Raw genomic sequence first — 20,847 nt, 5'->3', positions numbered from 1 at the left:
CGTATTTTTCCATGTATAAGACTAGGTGTTGGTTTTTTTACCCAAAAATTAGGTTTAAAATTGGGACTTGTCTTATACATGGTTAGTGCTGAGGGGTGTTTTCTTAATTTGGAGTCCCCCAAAATAGGGGACGTCTTATACATGGAAGCGTCTGATACATGGAAAAATACGGTACTTGGGGTAGGTGATTGTTCATTTTTGCTTTCTGTTTTAAAGCGTGTAACATGACTCCCCTTCTTACAAAGTTTTTGGAATGTGCAGGCATTTTTGTCTATCTGACTTTGCCGTTCTCATAAAAAAAAAAAAATGCAGGCCCTTTCAGAATATATTATATTCATTAAAAAGTACCAACTCCAGACTGGCTTAAGTGGTCATCAGGGATTTTGTTATCATCCCACACGATTATACACTGTACTTAACTACATTTTGCAGAGCACAACATGTGGCCGCTAAAATAATAGTGGGGCATTTCACAGCTTTTTAAAGCTATATGTACACTCAGGCATACACTACACTGAGTTTCAGCACTTAGGTTTTTAGTCCAAATAATTTTTAATACATACATAGCTCTAGAAAGAAAAGCAACTTGATGAAGATCAATGGGTTCCTATAAAACTTCAATATAGCATCGAATTTGCATTAGTTTGTATCTGGAGTCAGCTTGCTTTATATACAACTCAAGGGATCAGCCCAACGTCCCTACTTTATTCATATGCCCTTAGCACCCGTCTTTATGCTCATGAAATATGCTATAGTGATGACTTGTAAAATCAGAGTGGGTGACTGATGAAGAAAAGAGGTACTGTCTTCTTCTCAAGGCTAATGTATATACCTGGGGAATATCTCTGCATTTCAGTATATTACTACATGATTAACATGATATCTGCATAGCAACTATTAGCATGCATCTAGTACAGTTTGGATGATCAAAAGTTGAGCTGTGAATGAGTATTGTGCCTGGTCAGGCATCTCCTTCTTGGAACACCAGAATGAACTCTGGAAGTCTTCTGGTGTGAGGCAGTGGATATGGCTGCCTGTCGGAGTATTAAGCTGTTCCTCCAGCTATGCTCAACCTGTATGTTGAACCCAAATATTACAAAACAGTGTAAGCCTCCAGGTATCCCCTTCCATAAAAAGCCAAATCAGGTAAGCGCTGTCCTCTGGACCTTGCCACCATCAAGAGAATATCATAATATTTAAAGCAATGCTTCCATGAGTTACCCTTCGTATTTGATTATATGTGTGTGTGACTGAATAAATGAAAATCAAAATGAAATTGAGACCACATATCAATAAGTCTCTTATGATATGTGTTCCTCTTCCTGAGAGATATATGTGGCTAACTTTGTTCTAGCACAGCAATTGCCTGTTGAATTAATTCCAGACATTGTCTGCATGCCTACAATTTGTTCTGCGGCGTCTCTTCTCAGTTGTTACGCTGTTTGTTTTTCACTCCTGGAAAGAATTAGACGAATGCTTTGTTTTTCTTGAAAGAGAAGGCGGGCAATATTTATACCACCTATCATTTCTCCCCCCTGGTCTAATCATGTAAAATAGATGAGAAGGTTTATTTACTTTTGTGCATATTGTTATTTTAGTTATTATTCCTTCAAGCATGGAAATCTTAGGCCGTATCAACTCTTAAAATTACACGAGGAAAGGAGTTTGCCATATGATTCAAGTGACAAAATGCCAAGCATAGTTTCTTATAATTCGCCATTACTCTTCGACTGTGGCCGTTATTGTGATAGGAAATGGTTTTCGTCAATCACATTCTAACACATCAGAATAATTTAATAGATGCCATACTTCAAAGAGTTGATGTATTGACTATGGACTGCATCTAATGATAACTTTGGACTAGCAGAAAGTACATCCTCTGATTAATGCCTCCTAAGGAGAGGGGGGGACGCGGGTGGCGCTGTGGGTTAAACCACAGAGCCTAGGGCTTGCCGATCAGAAGGTCGGCGGTTCGAATCCCTGTGACGGGGTGAGCTCCCGTTGCTCGGTCCCAGCTCCTGCCAACCTAGCAGTTCGAAAGCACGTCAAAGTGCAAGTAGATAAATGGGTATCGCTCCGGCTGGAAGGTAAACGGCGTTTCTGTGAGCTGCTCTGGTTCACCAGAAGTGGCTTAGTCACGCTGGCCACATGACCGGAAGCTGTACTCTGGCTCCCTCGGCCAATAAAGCGAGATGAGCGCTGCAACCCCAGAGTCGGTCACGACTGGACCTAATGGTCAGGGGTCCCTTTACCTTTTTAAGGAGAGAGGGAGGTTCCTGCCTGCTTGAAGAAGCCAGTGGTAAGCCTGCTCCTCAAGAAACACTCCCTGAATTCAAAAATATCTAAGTAATGCAAGATAACAAAGTCATTTTGGGAACTGATATACAATGAATTGAAAAACATGTTAAAAATAACATTTGTCAAAAAAAACCAGAAGCCTTTCCATTAGGAATTACAAGTACCGACATCCCAAAAGACCAGAAAAGACTGCTTATGTATGCAACAACAGCTGCAAGGATGCTACTAGCCCAAAGATGGAAGGAATCAACAGTCCCAACTAGGGAAGAATGGCAAGCCAAATTGCTGGACTCTGCTGAAATGGCAAAACTGACTGGGAGACTCGGGAATCAAGAAGATAATGACTTTTAAAAAGAAGGGGGAAAATTCATAACTTAGTTAGGAGACCATTGTAAACAAATAAAAACGTTAGCTGGATTTTAAAAATAACTTGTAAAGAAACGAAAGACATGGATAATTTAGAGAGATGAAAACTGTGGAGAACATAATGTGTAGTCTAAGAAAAAGTATTTTAAGGATGCTTGCAGGGGACAGGGGGAAGTCACGAGATTCAGAGAATCTCATATATGGATATGTTAAAAGGTTTTTCTTTTCATTATTTTAAATTTGTTCTTGTAAAAACCAATAAAAAATATTTCAAAAAATATATACCTAAGTAATTACTGGCCAGTTGCCAGTCTTCCCTTCTTGGGTCAGGTTCTTGAGTGGGTGGTTGCAGACCACATCCAGGCACTCTGACAGGCTTTCTAGAGCTATTTCAGTTGTTGTTTAGGCCTGGTTTTGCCACAGAAACTGCTATGGCCATCCTCATCTCCTTTGTTGGGAGAGAGACAGGGGAAATGTGTCTTTGTTCATTTTCCTTCGCCGTATTAGTGGCTTTAGATACCACCAACCGTGGTATCCTTCTAGAGTGGCTGTCTGAGTTAGGGGTGTGTGACACTGCTTTGTGGTGGTTCTAGACCTACTTGGATGGTCATTTCCAGAGGGTGATGCTTGGGGCGTATTCTTCAGCCTCATGGAGCCTTCAGTGTGTGGTTCCTCAGGGTGGTGGCCTTGTGACTTTACAGTAACCTCCCTCAAAGCATACTCTTTGCTATTCTACATAACCTGAACATGTTTTTCATTTCAAAAGACCGAGTTTTATTTAGTTCTCCTGCTATTTTTAAATTGATTTTCTCTGATGACTGGTTTTAAACTGCTGCACTTTTAAAAATGTGCATTTCAGCGGTGCAAAAAAATTATTTTGCTTTATTATTTATTTTTTGTTTTAAGCTAGTCTGAGTGTTTTATGAGCAGAAGACAGATTTTCCTTGATTGTTTATATCCTAAACCCAAAATTCAGATATTACAAAGGACATACCTAGCAAGAGTGTGTTAATACTTATGTAAAATACTGGATGAGTGGTGTTTATTCATTTCTAGGGAAAGTCAATTCCATTGGGAGTTTGAGCTCTACCATTCTTTATAAATTAAGAAGTGGGATTTGCAAAGGTGGTTCTTGTTGAGACGACAAATTATATTTGAACAATGAACCAGCTTATTGTACAATGAGCCAGCTGTATTTTCTGCAAACGTATAATTATCTTTAATATTGATATACTGAGACAAAATAACTGCCAAGAGCTGTTTGGAAATGATGCAGTATTGTCTTGTAAATCCATTAGCCAACCATCTCAGCAGCGTTCTTCAGTTTGCTCCTTGATCAGCATGCCAACATCAATCAGGAAACACTTATAAATCAAAAGGTGTCATGAAACTACTTTCACATATGCAACTTGACCAAATTTCTGCTCTAGCTCTGACTCCAGCAGATTGTTTAGGGGTCAGTGTCAAAGTTTCTACGAAAGGATGGCTTGCTAGAACTTGAGTGCATTTGAAGGACACATGCCATTTTAGCTGCAAAATATTTTGACTCCATTACTCTGTAACATTTCTTGATTTCTAAGGGATTCTACAAAGGGAATCTTAAGAAGATTTAGTACACTAAAGGCATCCAAAATGAATAGCATCAGAAGTTTCAGAACAGACTTAAAGTCACCTTGGGCTCACATAAATCCCGGGTAACAATATGGCAAAATGCCTTTCGTTGAGGCATGAATTGGTAATGAGAACATTATAAAAGGTTTCCTTATATATCTCCAAGCTGTCAGTAAAAATTCTTCTCAATTAGGATGAAGAACCCACGATTTAATTACTGAAAAAGGAAGCTGACCTAAATAATTTTAGATGTTTATTAATATTATTATATTAGTTAGTTTTTTTTTTCTTCAAACCTCTTCAGGAACTCTTGGAAAATTTGTCAACAAACATTATCCCATCATGTGCCCCAACCCAACAACTGGAGAAGTAAACTAAACAACGCTGTGCTTCTTTGATAGCACTGACTATACCTTGCACTGTGAGAGGTGAAAAACGCCAAGAACGCAACCCATCCTTCTTGTTCACTTAACCATTTCTATCAAGTGAATCCACACACAAACCCAGCTTCATCCACGTTGACCTTCTGGGCTTTAACTGACCAAACCTACTGAAGCATGAAGCCTTTGGACCAAATGTTCCCAAACAAATTACACTTTTTCTTAAGGTTTTAATAAGCCAAAAAGCTAAACAGTTTGAGAAACTGATTTGGGAGGGGGAGGGGGAAGTAAATTTACAGTTTGGGTGGTTAAATAAATAAACAAACAAGAAAGAATATAGAGATAAATGCATGCAACTATACCTAGACTGCTATCCTAACCAAGTCAATACATATCAGTGTTGGTGCTGACCTTTAAAGCCCTAAACGGCCTCAGCCAAGTATACCTGAAGGAGCGTCTCCACCCCTATTGTTCAGCCCGGACACTGAGGTCTAGTTCCGAGGGCCTTCTGGCGGTTCCCTCACTGCGAGATGTGAGGTTACAGGGAACCAGGCAGAGGGCCTTCTTGGTAGTGGCGCCCGCCCTGTGGAATGGCCTCCCATCAGATGTCAAGGAAATAAACAACTATCTGACTTTTAGAAGACATCTGAAGGCAGCCCTGTTTAGGGAAGTTTTTAACGTTTGATGTTTTACTGTGTTTTTAATATTCTGTTGGGAGCCGCCCAGAGTGCTGTGGATGCCTGGCCAGATGGGTGGGGTATAAGTAATATTATTATTATTATTATTATTATTATTATTATTATTATTATTATTATTATTATTTGCACCCCTCAGTTCACTGTATGGGTCCTTTCACGTTCCTCTCATTCCTTATGCTGCAGTGCCGACCTGCTCTCTAAAAACTTTCCAGTGTTTTCAGCTTACTTAAAAACTTTTGGACTGTTTGCAGCTTTTAAGTTTCTGACTCTACAGTTCTTTTCCTTTTCAATTCTGCAAGTAACTACTCTGTTTTCCAACTGAGCATTTATACAAGGTTTTTTACTCCACCTCCCAATCTTTTGGCCATGCCCCCCACCCCCGTATTGCATTTTAGGACCGAATTGAAAAAAACATTTAGCCACCTCATTCAGGTAGATGGGAAAGGAGTCTTTTAGGGTTTGAGCCCTTCAGAGCTTACTTTGTTTTAAAATATTTTCTCCTCCAGCTTCTGAATCCATGTATCAGCAATCAAATATCCTTTGTGCTCTACTATCACTTCTCTCCCAGATAATATCCCCAGTTTGCTCAAAAGGCCAAGAGGTAGTGCTTTTCAGAGTATGCTTTTAAGCTCCCAATATTGCCTCTGTTGCCATGCCTCCTGTAGGTGTATCTATACTTGCAGGGGAAGAGGGAACAGGGAGCAATGGTGTTTGCCACCTTGATGAAGAACAGCAGTCATGCGGCTCACATTGGGTAATACACCACTGGAAACTATAGCACAGCTGTAACAAGGCTGAAGGCTAGGATCTACAGTAAGGGCAGCTTATCTTTGAGCCTCCAGGTGTTGCTGGACTACAACTCACATCATTAAAAAGGTAAAGGTAAAGGACCCCTGAATGGTTAAGTCCAGTCAAGGGCGACTATGGGGTTGTGGTGCTCATCTCACTTTCAGACTGAGGGAGCCGGTGTTTGTCCACAGACAGCTTTCTGGGTCATGTGGCCAGCATAACTAAACTGCTTCTGGCACAACGGGACACCATGACGGAAACCAGAGTGCACGGAAATGCTGTTTATCTTCCCGCCACAGCAGTACCTATTTATCTACTCGCACTGGCATGCTTTCAAACTGCTAGGTTGGCAGAAGCTGGGACAGAACAACGGGAGCTCACCCCGTCATGGGGATTTGAACCGCCAACCTTCTGATTGGCAAGTCAATGGTTTGGACCACAGTGCCACCTGCGTCCCTTTAACTCACATCATACTGCTGGCTGGGTCAGCTATGAGTTGAAGTCTTACAGCATTATGTTGTGAACAGCCCTGAGGTCTACAGGTACAGAGCTGTATCCAAATTTAATAAATTATTATCTGGAGGGCCACAGGTTCTCTACCCTAGTCTGCAACACAGCCTTCCACTCATTCCTTCAAATCTAAACTGGTCTTCCTTTTCCTGCACGATATTTAAAAACAGCCTCGTCCACTTTTGAATAAGTAATTTCATTCAAGTTGTTTGTTTATTCAGGTTGTGTTTGATGTGCCTCTCCAGGCTAAAATAGCTGTAATAATGTAATAATAAATCTCCCCCTATTACACCACTACAGAAATGTCACAGTGCATATTTAGGGGGTGTGGAGAACTTCAAAGACTCTCATTTGAGTATGGTCTAAGTCAGAATTCAGAATTGGCTGCCTTGGCTTGATCTACTGCTCTCCCCATCACGAATATACTCCCTCTTTGCATCCCACATGCCATTGATTATTTCAGAGGTGCCAGACGTGGTAGACAGGTCAGTGAAGAGCTGGGCATCCCCAATCAATAGTCATTACGTTTGCCTTCACTGCAGATTGGACTGACCTTCACCGGGAGAGGGGCACCCTTTTCTTCTACCAGAAGGAATAATTAAGAAAAGACTTGGTGCGGCGACATGAGATTAGCACTATGGAGAAAAAGTAGCCAAGCTCCGAGGCATTTATAAAAATAAATGTGATTGCACAGTTCTATTCTTTGATGCCCTCTCCATGCTAATGAGAAGAGAGATTCTCTTCCCTAAGACGTGACAGCTGGTGCCTCCTGCTTTTTGCTCTTTGCCTGGAAACTCAGCAGTCTCCTTCGGGGCTTTGAGCAGCCTTTTATAGCGCCGATGAAAGTTTATGTGGCATGCAACTTCATCCCTGTAGAACACGCTCTAGAGCGATGGGACCCAAGCTCATGGAAGAGGTGGGTATATGCAGAGCAAATGGCCTCCAAAGTGGCTTAGAATTAAAATGAAAGGTGAAAACAGCACATAGTTAAAAACTTTAAAAACCTAACACTGCAAGTCGCTAACACAGCAGCAACTTTTTTTAAAAAACAGAACTGCACAATTGAATGTGTAACGGTTCCAAGGCGTTGCTCGAGAGCAAGCAGGCAAAAACCTCCCTGCTCGGCTGTGAAGCCTTGCTTTTGATGCCAAAATAAACTTTATGGAGTGGTCCAGAGTGCCACTCTCCCATGGCTGGCTCATTCACTGGCAGAATCCGTGAGTGGGCGGTCCTTAAACTTTCCCCAGCAAAGTAATTTCTTGACGCCCAGTCTGCACCTCCCCTCTCGGCGCGAAAGCTTACTGCACAAGGAGGGCGTGGGTAACGGAGGACCCCTCTCCTCCCCGCTTTGCCCAGGCAAGGTGTCCTGGCACCGCCTTGCCTCCTCCGAGCCCTGAAGCTCCTCTCCACTGGAGGCATGGTTACTCTCCTCCGCTGAGGAGGAGCTGCTTCCCACGATCTTTGGGGGCTCTCTGTAATCAATCCGGCTTTTCCTCTCTCCCTCCTGAACCGATGGTAGTTCTCTGACAGAATGGAAAACAAGTGAGGTCCCAAATGAAGAAGAATGGCAACTTAAGATGGCAGAATTATGTGCAGCTTGCAGACATAACATATAGAACAAGAAGAACATACATTTAGAGAAGATTGGGAAACATGGATTGAATATATGGGGGGAAATTGTGTACACCTGAAAACGTTAATAATTGTGGAGGATATATTCAACAGTGTAAATAAGTTTGACGGATGCAATAATGGAATACTGAATGGTTTAGATTTTTGTAAAATATGCAGGGATATATGATATGCTAAATGAACCATGGAAAGAGAAGAAGGGAAGTCACTGATATTTTATGGATGTTAAAAGGAGTATTTTAAATTGTAAAACAGAAAATTTAATAAATAAATAAATAAATAAATAAATAACCCACAATTGAGTCATACCATCACCCAGCTAAAAGAAACCAGTGTGATATTGCTGTTTAGTCTGGGTGCCTACCTTACAAATTTTAAATTGGCAGTAGTCATTTCTTTGCTCCAGGACGTCCTGGGACTATAGTTTTCTTCTGCCAAACACAGTTGTTCTTTTGGATTTGAGGCAATAAGAATGCATATGGCGAAGACTCTAGGTTATATTAGTGACACTGCGAGTATTAGACATAAAGCTACCAAGCCACCTCTGCTATGAATGCTAAACATAATCATTGGTTCTGTTTGACAAATCATCAAGCAAATTGTGAAACGAAAAGGGATTGCAAAGACATCCAAGAGGACCTCTCCAAACTCAGTTGAGCAGGCTGTAAAATGGCAAATGCAATTCAGTGTAAACAACTGTAAGGTGAGGCATGTTGTGTGTGTGTGTGTGGGGGGAAATGTTTGAATTTCACATACACACTCATGGGGCCTGAAGTGACCAGGATCTTGAGGTCATAGTGGATAGCTTGATGAAGATGTTGACCTGGTGTGCGGCAGCTTTAAAAAATGCAGATTCCATGCTTGAGATCATTGGGAAAGTAATCAAAAATAAAATTGCCAATATTGTAATGCTATTTCACAAATCTATGCTGTGGCTGCATTTGGAATAGCGTGCATGGTTCTGGCTTACAAGAATTTAGACTTGCAGAGTCTCTCATTTCAAAGAAGTGGACGGGCCGTTACGACAAGGGAAAAGTAAATGTTTGGGCAAGGAACTGGTCCTTTGCATATGACTCACTCATCAAACGAGCATCTTCCAGACTAAAGGATGGGTTGAGGTAAATTTCCTAGGACCATGTAGGCGATTCTCTCAGCTTGCCCATATGGATACATATTTATTTTATTTTAAAATGTATATGCCACTCTTTCTACTATGAAGTTGGCAAAGTCAACACAGTAAAACAGTAGGCAACGGTATACAGTGGTACCTCGGGTTACATACGCTTCAGGTTACAGACTCCACTAAGCCAGAAATAGTGCTTCAGGTTAAGAACTTTGCTTCAGGATGAGAACAGAAATAGTGCTCCGGCGGCACAACAGCAGCAGGAGGCCCCATTAGCTAAAGTGGTGCTTCAGGTTAAGAACAGTTTCAGGTTAAGTACGGACCTCTGGAACAAATTAAGTACTTAACCTGAGGTACCACTGTAGAAACATTTCAAATGATATTTTAAAAGGGATGGGGAAATAAAAAATATATACAAAGAAAATATACCAACTGAACCCAGAGACTAGGGACGAATCTACACTCTCCATTTAAAACGTTATAAATGTGTTATTAAAATGTGACACCAGGGGGCTCTGCAAAGCAGCAAGCAACCGACAATGGGAAACTCCTATTAAACTTTGCCAATGTAGATCCTACCTAGGTCTCAGCATTGAGAAGACCCTCTCTCTGCTCTTGATACCCCTGAAGGTGGGGCACATCAGAAGGTGGGGCACTCAGGGAATATTCTGTAAGGTTTACCTCAGTATATTACTCTGTTTATGTGGAGTTTCTTCAGGTTGGATTCCTAGAGGATTTCTTGTATCAAAAATGAATTAAAAGGGTGCTTTGCCATCACAGTATGTTTGTGAGCATTTTGAGTGGATAAGATGAGAATGGGGGGGGGGAGTAAATGAGAGAGTCGTGTTTTGTAGGAGGCCATTTTTGTGGTTTCTAATTTATCCCTACCGCCACCCCGCTTTAATTTTACGGTGTAATTCATGACAGGGTGATTACATAACATTTGATGAAAGCAAAAATGGCGAGGGGCCTTTTAATCCTGGTTAAAAAGGATGGCAAAGGAAAGAGAAATTGCACACATTTTGTAGCTCCCGACACATTTGCCATGGAAGGTGATTCTACATGGCAAAATAGCCTCACGCTCTTTGGACGCAGCATTTTAAGCTGTGATGTGATTGACAGTGCAGGGAATGGAATGTCTGCCAGCTCCTTCAGAGAATCTATTTAAGACACTTCTGTGCCGGCGAAAGGATTTGTCATTGTCAATAGCACCAGCACACTTGATCAGAGCCGTGGTCAGCCTTGTCACTAAGGACGGAACGACACGCCTGAGAAAAGTGAGCAAAGAGAAAGGCTCTGCCACAGATGAATATTCTCCTTAGCTATTCGCACGTGTGCCAGTTTGCAAATTTCACGAAAAAGCCCAATACGGCAAACATTTGATATGTTTTTTAAATTTACTTATTGACACAGCTGTGAGGGGTGATGGAGCCCTGAGGAGAATGGCGAAAGAACAACTCAGTCACAACCTGTCACATCACACAGGCTGCAAAATTTCGATAGGTAATCCCTTGAAATTCTATAGAAAACAGTGTTGAATGATCCTGAAGATAAACACCTCAACAGGCTTGCATTGGAGCAGGATGCCAAACTGTAGTTGTTTTCAGGTCAAGGCCACCACCTGAGGTGAAAGGGGAAGTGCCAGTTTTCCTTGATGCTGCTGCCACAACTTGCTCTTGCCGCCACCATGTGCTCTGCCATATGTGCCACTGGTGGTGAAGCAGCACCACCATCGCCGCTGATTTGGGGCGAGATTGTGCTGATTTTGGGTGAAATCTCACCCAAATCATGTGAGATCTTGCAGTTAAGGGCAAGATCTTGCCTCAAATGGATGTGATTTTGGCCCAAACTGCTATATAATAATAATTATTATTATTCTTATTCTTTTATTTCTATGCTGCCCATCTGACTGGGTTGCACTGGTTTTGGCAGTCGGCAAATGGTTAGACATGTACTTAAGACGTTGGCATCCATCAAGAATCCTTGCAGCTCTCAATATCATTGATACAAATATTCCCCCACCCCCTGGGCAGTTGCAAGGAGTCCACAGTCACTGCACAGTTACCAGTTGAGTGAAGTTAAAGGAACAACATAGTTCCAAGGCACATACAGAGTGCCAGCTGAAATGAGCTTCTTAGCAACCACGAGCAGAGTTATACCTTGGGGGTGCCTAACATTCAAAATGCAGTGTTTAAAAGACTGTAGGTTCTCTGACCGCTCAAGTCAAAATTAGTGCATCATTGCCAGAAAAGTCTGATAAATTAGACAGAAATTGGGAATACTTGGGGGGTGGGGGGAAGCAGTTGCTAAAATTTAGCACTCAAGGCTTCAATGCTACTCTTGGGATCTGTCTTAATAATTTGTTTCAAAGCGGAGGGCAAAAGCTGTATCTCTGTAAGCCTAAAATGATGCTGTAGAAAATGAGATGTTTAATGAGGACTGTAAGGAGGCTAATTACTAGGTCAACCTCTTCTCATGTGTTTACAATGCAGTCAAGTGTAAGTAATGTAACCTTGACTTCATAAGGGGCTGGTGTCAGAAGTTGGCATTGCTAGGCACTGGCAGGGACTCCCAGGGACTCCCAGATCTGGGGGTCCATTGAGCCTGCTGCTGTGACCCCTGGCTCTTGGTGCCTGTTCACCTGCCCTTTTCTACTGCGAAAGCAGAGAAAGGAACAAGAAGGATGAGCAACAACATTTGAATGTCTTGTCCTCCCTTTGTCCCTCCGTCCCTCTCCATCCCACTTCGGGAGGTGGATCCACTCAGACTAGGGGAAGCAGCAGGTGAATGGGAAATAATAGCAGAGACGAGAGGGAGATAGGGGCATGAAGTGAGGTGACCAGCTGAGATCATCCTTGGCAAAACCTGAAACCGTCACTGCCACATAAAGACAACACCTGAGGAAGAAGGAAGGACTCATACTTCATATCGTACTTTTTGTGGTTTACTTGTGAGCAGTAATTCATTCATTGTCGCAACCATTTACGATAAGTCTTTAATATTCCCATTTTTTTAAGATTAGGAACTGCACTTGAAATATGCTAAAAAGGCACATTTGTTTGAACTTTGTTAGCTTGCTCTTTTATAGTAATGTTAGAACTGTGTTAACTCCATGTTCGTTCGTTCGTTTAAAAGAATACATGTACGCAAATAATGCATGTCTTCAAGTAGGTAAGGCAGCCTAGATTCTGAATGGAAATTTCTTGAATTATGTGACCCACATAAACTACGCACATTGTGGAAACTTGAAGCATTTCTTCACATACTAAATTCTGCATTTCAAACTATTTTGAATGACTTATTCTGATTTTATTCTTTATATGTTTTTATATATTAAAAAATATACCGATTCGCCGTAAAAATATATCACAGTGATTTACAATATAAAAAACATACAACCAGATAATAAAATCATAGAAAGTTTAAAACAAGTTAAAAGCAAAAAAAGAAATGGAAAACAAATATAAATAGACCATTGTGGGGGATATTCTCTTAATTTTCTGCTAGTCATGACTAGGGAAAGGACCAGTGCAGAGCTTCTCTCCTTGAAAATCTTATTCAACCTTCTGTTCACTTCAGAGATTTCAACCCTGATTTTAAAAGGACAGCAGAGTTTGTCAGGATACTTAATTCTGCACCCTGTACAAAACTCTGTATTGTGGCATTCACACAATTTTGATTCATGTTTATACTGGTGGTTCCTAATTAGCTAAGTACTGCGGACCCCCTTTTTTTCAAAAACTAAGCCATGGATCCCCTACTTTTGGAAATTTTGGTAGCTCTATGGTAGCTTTTGTTATGTGAATGTTGTCATGAACCCCCCAGGATGGGTTATGTAGACCCCCAATTGGGAACCACTGTTCTATGCAGCGCTAAATAGATAACAGGTGTCCTCTAGGCATGGGAGACTTCGCCCTAAGACAGGTTTCCCTGTCATATAAACGAGAAAATATCTCCCAATACTGTGGTGCCCTTTTAAGCATTCCATGATGTACACATATATGGTATTTTATGCAAATTATCTCTTCGTACAGGTTTGTTTAAACCTGTGGCTGTGCTCAATATGACTGCAAGAGAAGATATGCATGTAAAAGCACAGATGATGTGCCAGAATTAGAATTACTTGACCTGAATAAAATGTTGCGCCATCATATCCACAAACTACTGGACAGTCTCGCTTCCTGCATTTTAGCATAAAAACATCAGCTCACAAGCTACAAAATTTAATGAACAAACACATGGAGAATTTTAAGCGATCTCCTCAAAGCGACATTTCATGTAAACAAAGAAAAAGAACAAATCACAGGCGGTCTTAATTATTCCTCTCTGACCCCCAAAATGAGCGTTTTTAAGATGTGGGTGAAATTTTAAAAGCCTCTCAGATCAGCTGACTTGCCTGCTTAATTTGTCCATCATGCAGCTCCCATTTCCCCTGACAGTCAAATGTTATAATCAAAACCTACACGGCATGTTTGTTTGTCTTTAATGTTTCCTCGCTCTGTGCAGTTCTTTCATCTAGAAGTGAATACTTGTCCCGCTATGCAAATGTTGCTCTCTATTCATTAGCCTGTCAAAATCTCTATAAATATTAAATTGTTTTGAGGAGGGAAAGCTTAATTTGCGGGATGAAAATGTGTTATTGCTGCATTCTGCCATATGAACGGTGATATCTACAATTAGACGCCAATTCCTACTTCCACCTCAGCCCACTCTGAGCCCAAAGCGCTTGTAGCTTCTTGTCATACTAGTGATATGAAAATGGAAAGCTTCCCAGATGGATTGCAGCATCAAGGAAGAGTGACTTTGTTTGTTGTTTGTTTCTAAATGCATTAAATCAGATGCAATGCCAACGCTTTCCCCTATTTGCTTCACATATCAGCTGGGACAACGTACTAAATGATGCTGTGACCTTAACATTTTATTGACAGTCTGCTTTGTTATTTACATGGCTGAGGTGTCTCCATCCAATTACATTAATCCTTAAGCGCAGAATGTGAGGTAGTAAATTAACATTCGTTGTTGTTAGTGCCCTTTTAAAAAAATCAAAAAACACCCCGCAATCAATGCTTCGTCAATATGTGGTTTGTATGCTTATTATGTTAAGGGCAGTTCCTTGCAGAGTTTTAAAAATGCTTATGAGCAGGCTGGCACCATCACAAGTATAAATAAGGCTGTGTACACATTATATCTTTAAAGCACGTTCCCCTCCATCCAAAATCTTGGGAACTATAGCTTACCCCTCACCATAGAAGCCAACTCCTAGGGGCTGAGGTCCCTTTGCCCCCCCCAATGAAATATTTAAGGGGTCCAGCACCCCCAAAAAAATTCTTTTCTTTTTCTAGTGTTCTACCTAGTGTATGTGTAGGGTTTTGTGTCAGCGTCTCTTGTGTGGGTTCTCTTACTATTCGCTTGCTGTATTTCCTTGGTGGTAAGAGAGGTTGGGGGTGGCCTAGAGTGTGGTTGGTTGTCTTTAGGTGGCTGTAGGGAGATTTGTTTTGTGTGAGGTGTGTGTGTGTGTGTGTGTGAATCAGGTTAGCCATATTGATTCGTATGCTGTTGGTGGATTCTTGTCATTGTCTTGTTGGGCTGTGTAAAGTGGAACCAAACCGGGGTGAAGACGTCTTCTTCTATTTGTCCCTGTGTCAGTTTCAATTTATTGGTTAGTTTTTCTAATAAGGCTGTTTCCCATGCTATTTGGTACCACTGGTCCATGTTTACTGCTGACAGGTCTCTCCAGTGTCTGGCTATGACCTTTCTGCCCCTCCCCCTAAAAAAGTTGATTGCCATTGCCATTCAAATAGTTTGCATGTTCCATGTTTTGTGATTGATTATGCAGGCCCCAATATTTTATTCAAGTTGGCACCCCTGCCCCTCACAGAGCTACAATTCCCAGCACCCTTTACAAGCTATAGTTCCCAGGATTCTTCTGAGCAGGGAAATGTGCTTTAAAGGTATGCTGTGTACTTAGATTAAGTCCCAGTGTCTCACACTTCTTATCTATTCAGGCTGTCCCTTCTTTCATACCCACAATAAAATACCCTGCCGGAAGGCAGCAGCATGATCCTTATTGGATATTTTCTCTTTATGCTATTTACTTGTAGGCTACGTTGAAGATCGCAGTAGTTTCCATGCATGAGAGTGCTTTTCACAAAGGATCTCTGGCTAGAGCGGCAGCCCAGCCTCTATCTAAGCCACGTTTTGCTCAAAGAGCATTCAGCTGGTGATGCTCCACAGAAACCTTCTGTTCAGCTTTAATTTACTTTCATTTTTGCCTGTTCATTGACTTATATGGAAATAATAATGTCTTACATTCGTGCGTTCCCCCAAATCCTTTTGTAATAAAAACACTCCAAGCTTACCAGAAGCAGTCGTTAATTAAAAAAAGAATATTCTATGGATTTATGCCAGCATAAACAGTGGAGAATTAGTCAATGTGGGCAAAAAAGAGGAACCAGTGTGAGGGTAACGCTACCATCTGTCACAAATATTAACATTACTGCTGCTATGGGTGACAAATAGCAAAAGAGTTCAGTCTGCCAGCATGGATTAGACATCTCTGTGCTACCCTCCGATATAATCCTTGATGTAAGCCAAATTTAGGATGAGTCTGTTGTTTTTCAGAGTAAGCAGCCCAATCTATTTTGATCATGCTTGCAACAATATGGGAGAAAAGGGGGCCTGAACATTTTTCAATTTTACATGACTGTCATTTTAAAATATCATACCAGAGACTCATTTAAAAATTAGTGAAAATGTGTGTGTTTCATTTATTTTAAACAATGCAATCCTCTTTTCTATCTCAGCAGGACACATTGTGGTTTGCAGAGTCGTAAAGCCAAAATAGGCAAACACCAAGGTGAAATCTACAATTAAATCAAATTCGACAAATAAGAACAAACTTTAGCAGGATCTTTTAAAAAAATCCACAGTTTTTCTGATGCTAAAAAAAGATGGGACTATGTGAACTTTAAACTGGACTTTGACCAGACAGCCCTTCACACAGAGGGAAAAGTAGCTCTGCAAAGTAGGACACAGCCAAAGTGGAAACCGTAATATCCAGAATGGCTGGCAAAAGTAAAGGTGGACATTAAAAAAAAACAACTTTGGCTGAGCTGAAGATAAGAGTTGATGTTCATGATTCAGTTTCATTTACAGGAAGGCACCTGTGGATGATGCTAGATAAGACAGAATTTTGTAAGGTGCGGCAGCTGAAGGGAGCCATGACTTCCTTGTTTATCAGGATTCAAACTTGTCACTATAAATGTCAGGGAACACAAATGGAGATTTGAATGCCTGGCTCAGGATAAGCAGCATGTTATTATGAGGTCCTTCCCTGCCTGTCATGCTGGGGGTGTTTAAAACAGTCTTTTGACATGTCTGTGTGATAAAGTGAAAAGATGTGCTGATAGAGGAACAGTGCAGTCCAGTATGTCGTCAGCATTGCCTGGTGTGCTGGGGCACCAGAGTGGTACCAGCTTCCCTGGACATCTCTGGGACATCCTGACAGCCAACCTGCTGGTTGCCACACAACCCCAACCTTGCCACCATCTTGACCCAGGGCCATCCAGATAAGCTGTAGCAACACCAGGATACCTGATGGAGCGTCTTCACCCCCATTGTTCAGCCCGGACACTGAGGTCCAATGCCAAGGGCCTTCTGGCAGTTCCCTCACTGTGAGAAGCCAAGTTACAGGGAACCAGGCAGAGGGCTTTCTCAGTAGTGGCATCCGCCCTGTGGAACGCCCTCCCATCAGATGTCAAGGAAATAAACAACTATCTGACTTTTAGTTACAGATAGGTAGCCATGTTGGTCTGCCATAGTCAAAATAAAAAAATTCCTTCCTGTAGCACCTTAAAGACCAACTAAGTTAGTTCTTGGTATAAGCTTTCGTGTGCATGCACACTTCTTCAGATACACTGAAACAGAAGTTGCCAGATCCTTCTATATAGTGAGAAGGTGGGGAGGGGTATAACTCAGAAGGGTGGTGGGAATGGGAGATTGGCAGATAGCTGAGATGAGCCTGTTGACGACTCTTAACGACTGTAATAGGTCTTACAGGAAAAGGCAAGGGGTGAGAAGGTGAGAAATGGCTTAGTCATGTATAATGAGATAAGAATCCAATGTCTCTGTTCAGACCAGGTCTCTCCATGGTTTTAAGTTTGGTAATGAGTTGCAATTCAGCAGCTTCTCTTTCTCTATCTGACTTTTAGAAGACATCTGAAGGCAGCCCTGTTTTGGGAAGTTTTTAATGTTTGATGTTTTATTGTGTTTTTAATATTTTGTTGGAAATCGCCCAGAGTGGCTGGGAAAACCCAGCCAGATGGGCAGGGTATAATAACAATTTATTGTCATTATTATTATTATTATTATTATTATTATTATTATTATTATATTTCTCACCATTAACGCCTCCCTCATTCTCTTGGAGCGGCAATGGCACCCATCTGAGAGGTGCCCAGAGAAGTCAGCCCCTGGGGCTTACTGCCAGGTAAACTGACTGAGAGAAGCCTCACAAAAGTCTGGTTTTAATGACGCTGTTAACTTGTGGCTCCTTGAAGACTAACACAGTTATTGTGGCAGAAGCTTTTGTAGACTCGAGCACCATCTTGCGAATGCCGCTTGCTTCCTCGTACTTCCACAAACCTTGAAGTTCCCCTGAACATTCTTTCTTGTTTGTGGGTGTTTATGTTTTAGCTATATACAGTGCTTTTTTTCTTAAAAAAATGTTTAGGTATACTCTCATTCTCCTACTCATATTGAAATACTGCACCTAATGAGGCCAAACTTAGATTCACAAAATGTTTAGGGGTATGCATCCCCCTACATCCCCCCAGAAAAAAGCACTGAATATAGGGATAAGGACTCTAGAGAATGGATTCACTATGAATACATATAAGTGTTTTTTAATCATAGGAAGTGTTTAGAAAGAAATAGCTCTGTGAATCTTGCTTTTGTTTATGCTTATCCTCCTTATACCCAGAGAGTATTGAGAGAGCTAGTTCTTAGAGCTTAAGAAAGTGTAGGTTCTTTCTTGGTGACTCAGCAAAATTAATCTGATTATTGTTGTTGATGCTGCTTCTGCTTCTGTTAGAATCTGGTTGTTGTCATAATCCGATTGATGTTGGTTCTTGTTGTTACTGCTAGTTACTAGTACAGTGGTGCCTCGCAAGACGAAAAGAATCCATTCTGTGATTCTCTTCGTCTAGTGGTTTTTTCCTCTTGCGAAGCAAGCCCATTGAAGGATTAGCGGATTAGCACTATTAGCGGCTTTTAGCGGCTTATCTGCTGATCGGATCAGCTGATAAGCGGCTTAGCGGCTTAGAAAAAAGGGGGGAGGGGAAAAAACCAGCAGGAACTCACAAGACATTGTCGTCTTGCGAAGCAAGCCCATTGGAAATTCGTTTTGCGAAGCACCTCCAAAACGGAAAACTCTTTCGTCTAGTGAGTTTTCCGTCTTGCGAGGCATTTGTCTTCCGGGGCACCACTGTACTGTTATTATTTCAGTTTATTCCTTGCCTTACACCAAAGTCTCAAGGCCAACCCATAAACTTCCATAACAATCAATTGCCACATATGAAAGCCCTAACTGGGCTCCTAATCTTCATTTTCAGAGCGTCCTTGAGAAACAGCAGAGATAATTTGGCCCAGTTTTCCACAACAGTTATGGTTATTTATTAATGTGATTTATTTAGTTTATGAATTACTTCCTATGAGACATCTCGAAGCAATTTACTGTACAAGAAAGATGTATATGGTTCTATATATGTGCCTAAATGGGGCAATTTTCAGCTACATGTTAGATTTCGTGTTATCTTCTGTGTAGACAGGGCAAACATATCATGTAGATTTGGTAGTACTCTGTAATACACCCTCCATTAGCTGCAAGCTCAGGTGAACGATGGGTGGGGAAGCAGAGCTTTCTTCCTTGATTACCTCAAAGCCCAATTATCTAAAGGTTTCCAGCATCCCTTCAGACACTTAGATAATTGGGCATTTTTATGGACAGGAAAGAAAGGTATATTATCCGAGTTCTCTTTCATTACAGTTTCCTTCTTATTTTCCTCCTCCTAGATCTTTGATGTGAAGTGCACGAGATAAAGGAACAAGCCAAATATCTCTTGGGAGTGAAGAATGTGCTCGGAATATTATCTGCAGTGATGAGCTATTTATGTTGTCAAAGCTTCCAAATGCAAGCAAGGTATTTGTGAATCTTTCCCTTTACAACATAATTGTCTGATATTTGCTTCTGCGCTGCTCTTCCGTGCTCGTCTGAAGGGGCAGTATTGAAATTCTGCTATGGAATATAAATAGTCTGTTTATTTCCCTAAACCAGCAAGATGGCTCCCTGGCTACATTTGAATACTTCTATGAATATTTCCTACTATGAATATTTCCACCATAGGAAGATATTGCTAAGAAATGCCTTTGGATGTCTACTTGATTAAGCTCCCTGCTTGCAGAGTATCATTGGCTTAAGTGGAATTAAATCGTCAGAAAACTGAAATCGGTTATGACTGCAGACCTCATAACTCAGCCCTACTGATTTCACGGTGAGAGGAATGAGGCAGGGAACCACAACAAAATGTCGCTGTCTATGCCTGGCCTGCGAACAGGGTGTTCCGAGAGTGGCCAGTTGCACATCACCACAAAAGAGGACAGAGGCTTGCATATACATATATACATATGTTAGTTTATAGCCAGTGCTTTTTTCTGGGGAGTATGCAGGGGTACGCATACCCCTAAACATTGTGTGAATCTTTGTACTTTGCACTCCATTTAAAGGTAAAGGTACCCCTGACCAGTTGCGAATGACTCTGGGGTTGCGGCGCTCATCTCGCTCTATAGGCCGAGGGAGCCGGCGTTTGTCCGCAGACAGCTTCTGGGTCATACAGCTTCCGGTTCATGTGGCCAGCATGACTAAGCCGCTTCTGGCTTCTGGTGAAACTAGAGCAGCGCACGGAAACGCCGTTTACCTTCCTGCCGGAGCAGTACCTATTTATCTACTTGTACTTTGACGTGCTTTTGAACTGCTAGGTGGGCAGGAGCTGGGACAGAGCAACGGGAGCTCACCCTGTCACGGGGATTCAAACCGCTGACCTTCTGATCAGCAAGCCCTAGGCTCTGTGGTTTAGACCACAGCGCCACCTGTGTCCTTACACTCCATTTACTGTGTTTCTTTTCCCCAATTTAAACTATAAAATGGTATTTTCTTGAGTCAAAATGAGAGTACCCCTAAACATTTTTTTTATAGAAAAAAGCACTGTTTATAGCTATATGATAGAAGCAGGCAGGGTGGTACAGCTGGGGCTGCAATTGTCCCTCAGCTTTCCAACACCACATTGTTCTCTGGGTGCAGTGGCAGGAGCACAGGATCGGCTCTGCCACTGTACCTGCGCCGTCTCAAAATCTCCACTTCCTGGCCTCTTCCTCTCAGTTCAGT

At 41.6% G+C, this 20,847-nt stretch overlaps 1 long non-coding RNA gene across 1 annotated transcript in view; it reads left to right on the top strand.

Moving 5' to 3' along the window:
• Positions 1 to 19,599, top strand: part of LOC309515617 — a 96,633-nt gene extending 77,034 nt beyond the window's left edge. Inside the window, exon 3 of the long non-coding RNA XR_014212577.1 lies at positions 19,479 to 19,599. This is a non-coding gene — a long non-coding RNA (uncharacterized lncRNA). The remainder of the gene's footprint in view (positions 1 to 19,478) is intronic.
• The last annotated feature ends 1,248 nt before the right edge of the window (positions 19,600 to 20,847 follow it).

Source organism: Podarcis vaucheri (assembly GCF_965113315.1).
Source record: "Podarcis vaucheri genome assembly, chromosome: 12".
Taxonomy (NCBI): domain Eukaryota; kingdom Metazoa; phylum Chordata; class Lepidosauria; order Squamata; family Lacertidae; genus Podarcis; species Podarcis vaucheri.
The sequence above is the reverse complement of the archived record's forward strand: the minus strand, read 5'-3'. Positions and strand labels throughout refer to the sequence as shown.